Consider the following 6108-nt stretch of genomic DNA (forward strand, 5'->3'; position numbering starts at 1 on the left):
GTTGTCTATGTATGTCGTTTTGTCCATATAACGTTATAAAAAACAAAATTATAAAATAAATACAAAGATGTTATTTTTAATGAAAAAAGTTATTTAAGTGCAAGAACAAATTTTTGAGGGTTGAAATAAATGTTACACAAGTAGATAAAATAGTGAAAAAATTACCATCTGTACAAAAAACTCGTTGCAAGGAAAAATCTCATAACGTGTCATTTCTTGTTGTCGGCCATGACACCCGGGCGAATGAGAGGAGTACGTTCACATTTTGACAGGTTAGTAAGAGCTGCTCGGATAACATGGTGTCATGGTCAGTTGCGAGCTTGAGACCGCCAAATTCGAATTATGTTGCCTATGTCATTTTGTACGTATTTCCCCTGCAATAAAATATATTCTTCGGTTTCCAATAAATTAATTTCTGTCTAAAACTGTGGTTTACAACACATTTTCACTATTACTAGAGTTTTTGATAAATTACAGTATTTGAACTTCTTGAAAATTTAGAATGAAAGCGTCCTGTTACATTATAAATATTTACATCAGTCAAGCTTCTAATTTAAATATTTTCTTATTAACCTTCAGAAAACACTTTAATCAATCTTCACCTGTAATTTTAAAAAAAGCCAATTTCAATTTTTCTATTATTTTTCAGTGTGTGGCATTTAAAAAGCTTTTACAATAAACTATTTCTTTCCAGCTTATTTCAACAATATTTTCGCTCAACTTAATACTCATACTATTAGATAGGCCGACAATATTGAATTGCTAAAAACTGCCATCTTTTTGCTTTTAAAACAGACCTAAAACTACAAGATTCTTTTAAGGTTGAAGAAAATATGTAATCCTAATTTTCGTTAGAATTACTCACTTCTTTTAATAACACACTTATAAATATCGAATACTAAACACAATTCCTCGCATTTCATTTTCACCTTGCATTGGTAAGTATCACGAGATTTATTATTTCAAGATAGTAAATTAAGTTAGCTTTTTGAGTATTATTTCGTGATACTAGAATCGAATTATTTTCTGTTTATAATATAATTTATATAATTTTCACATTGAGATTTATTTTTATTAATTACTTTATATATTACGAGCAGCTTAATATAATTGTTTTAGTGATGTGAGCATAAAACAATCGGACAATGCGATTTAACAAGGTTTATCAGAACGCATATTTATAATACAGATTCGTGTTTGTAGTTTGTTTTGTTTGTTAACGATTTGTGTTTGTAGTTTTTTTAATACGTAGTTTTTCCATTCAGTTCGAAATTCTTAAAATGCGTAACAAAATATTACTAAGAAAAAGTAAAGATTCAATTTTTTGTGAGAGATGAGACTAGGCAAGGATCAAAACGTGTACAGAATTAACCGAGAAAGATCTCTTCTCAGTGTGTTATATCATCACGAAACTCTCGTTAGGAATTGTCTCTATTTAGAAAAGCTAGCCGACGTTACTGTATTTTTGTAAGGCTTAGAAAATAGTAAAGAATAAAATTTAGTTCTACTGTAAAGTGGTTCGGTTCGGTTTGCTTTTATGACCTGTTTCCTGTGTAGACTATTTACAACGAGAATTTCGTGACCATCGTAACGACGAACTTTCTGATTACGTGTTCTGCTAAATAGACTCGAATACAAAAAGCGCAGTTTAGCTTCTATTCATATTTTTATATAAATACGTGTAAATTCAAAAAAGATTCGCCCTTTAATAATGTTTAGAATAAAAAAGAAAAATAGTTCGTAATAAAAATTCTACTGATTTTAATGACTTATACGTTATATAAAGAAAATACTGTTATTATTGTTTATTTTTTCAGATTTTCATTAATATTTTATATTCAGTTTATAATTTTTAAATTATAAAGAGTTTGCCTTTTTAATAATGATTTTATCTTTTTTGGACAGAACTTTCGTTTTAAGATCCAGGCGATATTATCTCCTGCAAAACTATTTATCGTCGAATAATAATAATAAAAGACTTTGGGCCGCACTTTATTTGGTGAGTATTATAGAAATTAATTTTAACGATTATTTTCATTTGGTAGTAACTAAATTCACTTTAACGTAGATAATTATTTTGTAATATTTTGATATTTGTTAAAATTCTAAATACAAAGAAGTAAAATTTCAGCATTTACCTGTAAAGTCTAGGTTTTACTGCACTAATAAACTGTCTAGGTTTTAAAATATATTATTTAATATTAATAATTAAATAACATTTTAATGGAATTGTATTCACAAACTGAATGTAATTCCAAAATTATTTATTTATAGATGATATGCAAATAATCTTATGAAAACTATAATTAACTTCGTTTACCGAATTCCAGCAATATTTGAAAACCATAATTAAATTTATTCTCTTTCGCTAAAGCCCCCTAATATCTGTTTTATGCAAATTAATTGCTTTTTCTCTAATTATTAAATATTTTGAAAGTAAATTAATTATTTAAATTAATGTAATTATATAAATTATAAAAGATATTTATATAAAGTTATAATAAAATTTATTTATTTGGATGATGTCGATGATTATACAATCACAGCCTCATCGCTCAGATTCAATGTAAGAATTATAATGAAATAAGCAATTGTAAATATTTAAATATATTAATGAAATTGTTTAAATATAAACAGGGAAAATATAAATATTTTTGGTATTTTATTTCTAGAATTTTAGGAACGCACTTGAAAATTATGATACGACGTTTGGAATTTTAATAATGGCTCGGAATGCCGTTTCGCTGATAATTATTTAAGTTAATGTCAAGTAATTTTAAACATTGCAATTAACACTTTTGCAACGTTTATATTTTTACAAAATTCTCCTTATTTCGTATCAAAAATGTTAAATTTATAATTTATAAACCTAAATTATTATGATTTAATTCCATGCCGTATGCTGTGTTAGTTAAATATTATTTTCCCCGCGATTATATGTAACAGGGGAAGTATGACGATCGTCAAAAATAACCTTCCCCGTAAGATTTTATTTTTAGGGCGCCTTAAAACGTCAAAAAATACCCCAAAACTCGGGTTTTTTTTCCTGTATGTATGATTGTTAGTCTGTGTGTGTGCATGTATATGTATGGGAACATGATTTTGTTAAGCCACTTTGAAGCTTAATAACTCCTGTGCCTTTTGTCGAAAATTTCTAAAATTTTGTAGGGAATTCATGCTATCAAATATAAAATTAATATAAAGTAAAAATAATCATATTTTTTTTACTTGTAATAAAATGAAAAAGTTGTAAACTTAAAAAATTATTATAGAATATCATGAAGCAAACTAACACACGTGTCCAAAACTCAAGGACGGATGACATTTGTACGTGAATAGAGAAAACTGTAGATAAATGCAGACAAATATGGCAAGAATTGTATTACTCGACGGATAATACAGGGTAATACACAACTTGTAGGATTTTACAAATCGAAGCAATAAAAGTGTTTGATGAAAAAGATACATACAGCAGTTGGACATAGACGGAGAATGTATAGAAATTGCTTACCAATACTTAGAGAGGCCTGTCATTATAAAATATGTCCACTTGGTGGCGTTGTGAGCGCTGCATCTCGAACTGAGATGCAGCGCTCACAACGCCACCGAGTGACTTTTTCTAGCTATCGTCACTAGCAATTGTAAGTTTTAGACACGTGTGTATTATACAAAACTGTTTCTAAATGTCTGAGAAATTGGCATTTTAAACTTTACATACGATAACATCTTTTAAAAATTCTATATTTTATACATTGAATTAATTATTTTTAATTAAATTTTATTCACGAATTTTAAATTTTAATACGATTTTAATTACATTGTCATTAAGAGTGCTTAACTATTTTTAATTGATTATTATTATTTTAACTAGAAGGAAAATTATCATATCAATGGATAAAAACGGTTGTAAAATATGGAAAAGTTCTACTTAAAAAGTTATAAAACTTCTTTATCAGCTAAATTATCATTCGAGCATCATTACTCAATGTTTTTATTGGGAATTTTAAAGGAAAATGTGTAATTAATATTGCATTAGTTGAACATTTTTATAACTGTGCTTCATAATTTAAACTGTATAAATAGGTAATATTTAATTAATATTCAAAACTTAATACAGATTATTTATGAAACATCTATTAAAACAATATATTTATAAGAATCACAATGAAAATTTAATTAATATTTTATTTCAATTTTTTTTTGTTAATGTGTTAATTAAGTAAAATGATATGATGAATAATAAAAGAAACTCTAATTATTTTTTAAAAAAAGCCAGGGCCTATGAGAGTTAGTATGAGACACGTGAGTAGATAAGATTTCTACCTCTTCTCTGGCCTCTTTAGTTATGTTTCGTTTTTTTTTTCTTTGAACAAATGAAATACGTATAAGTTTTCTTTATTAATAAAAAACAGTCTTAAAGATTCCATTTCCTAAAAAAATATTAAAGATTAAATACAAATAAAATCTGATGTCTTCACACATCCTTTACAACTATAGGAACACAATTAACAAAAGTAGAGTAGACCTTTCTTTTGAGCCTCTGATCTGCTTACGAATATGTAAACTGATTAAATTCTATATTCTGTTAGTAAATATAACATTAATTTTATAGGAGTAGTGATTATGAGCCCCTAAGTTTCCTTTGAAACAGGGGAAAACTTAGGGGCTCGTAGCGAACACCCAAGACTCGAGTGCTGCCACTTTTTCATAATTTTTAAGGATATTAGCAATTAAAACTGCATTGTTTCTCACTTTTTAGACATTTATTTATCATATTTGACTTTTACTGTAGAGTAACACTATATAATAACACAATAACCAAGTGGAGCATAACACCAAAATCCAATAACATATAAGAGCGAAGTCTATGATTTAATGGAACAGATATATATATATATATATATAAATAGACAAAAAATTCTTATAAAAATTCTAATGTGTTATTTTCTGTTGTAAGAGTTAAAATTTATATGCGAGTAGAAAGACAGAAAACACACGAAAGTAATCGATTTTTACTTTAGTTATTTAATTAAAAATACATCATCCTTAAGAGTTGAATCAAATTAAGTTTAAACGTTTCTAATTCAAATTTTGTTTTAGTCTATACTTATTTATAATTTTATTATTAACTTAAAAAAATTATTTATATTCAAATGTATAAGAATTTTTATTGTAAATGGCATAAAAACGATTCCTCACTCTCTGATCCATTAGGATCTTGAACATGAATAATCGATTATATTCTAACGTTACTATATATTGATTAATCAATATTCTTGATAAATTCAGAATATATATTTAAAAAAAAAAAATTAAATTTTCCAATTGGAAAAAGTTAAAATCCGTAAAATAAAACAAGATAACGATTTACCGTGTATAATGCGCACTTTTCTGCAAGTTTGCATGGGGAAAAATATTGATAAGGCGTTACTAATATATACTAATTTTATATCTATTTAAATGTTTTTAATTCTTTTATTTACGCTTACAGGAATAAATAACGACAGTGATGAAGAGTTCTTGACCTTCTGTAATGAGTAAATACTGTAAATTTTTTACCGGTACATAAAATTTCCTGTATTATATGTTGAAAAATAAATACTAAAATTCCTTTATAATACAAAAAACAAGTACGTAAATATATAAAAATTAAAACGAAAGATTTTTCCTTGGATCAAAAACATGGGTGCGCATTATACACGGAGAATAGGGTAATTTACTAATTTTCGTATGAGAACCATATAAATAAGTATTAAAATATACAAAAATATTCTTATTTATTATTCGCTGATAATTATTTAAGTTAATGTCAAGTAATTTTAAACATTGCAATTAACACTTTTGCAACGTTTATATTTTTACAAAATTCTCCTTATTTCGTATCAAAAATGTTAAATTTATAATTTATAAACCTAAATTATTATGATTTAATTCCATGCCGTATGCTGTGTTAGTTAAATATTATTTTCCCCGCGATTATATGTAACAGGGGAAGTATGACGATCGTCAAAAATAACCTTCCCCGTAAGATTTTATTTTTAGGGCGCCTTAAAACGTCAAAAAATACCCCAAAACTCGGGTTTTTTTTCCTGTATGTATGATTGTTAG

The 6108-nt window shown here is 26.4% G+C and overlaps 1 long non-coding RNA gene across 2 annotated transcripts in view; it reads left to right on the forward strand.

Moving 5' to 3' along the window:
* The window catches only part of LOC111627595, a 20814-nt gene extending 15256 nt beyond the window's left edge, over window positions 1-5558 (forward strand). Inside the window, exon 4 of one of the 2 annotated variants that reach the window (XR_002757040.1) lies at window positions 5492-5558. This is a non-coding gene — a long non-coding RNA (uncharacterized LOC111627595). Of the gene's footprint in view, window positions 1-3871; window positions 4041-5491 lie in introns of those variants that run through there. The other variant, XR_002757038.1, reaches the window with a different exon arrangement.
* The last annotated feature ends 550 nt before the right edge of the window (window positions 5559-6108 follow it).

This window comes from Centruroides sculpturatus, unplaced genomic scaffold, assembly GCF_000671375.1.
Source record: "Centruroides sculpturatus isolate CEXI.00-Female unplaced genomic scaffold, Cexi_2.0 scaffold491, whole genome shotgun sequence".
Taxonomy (NCBI): Eukaryota; Metazoa; Arthropoda; class Arachnida; order Scorpiones; family Buthidae; genus Centruroides; species Centruroides sculpturatus.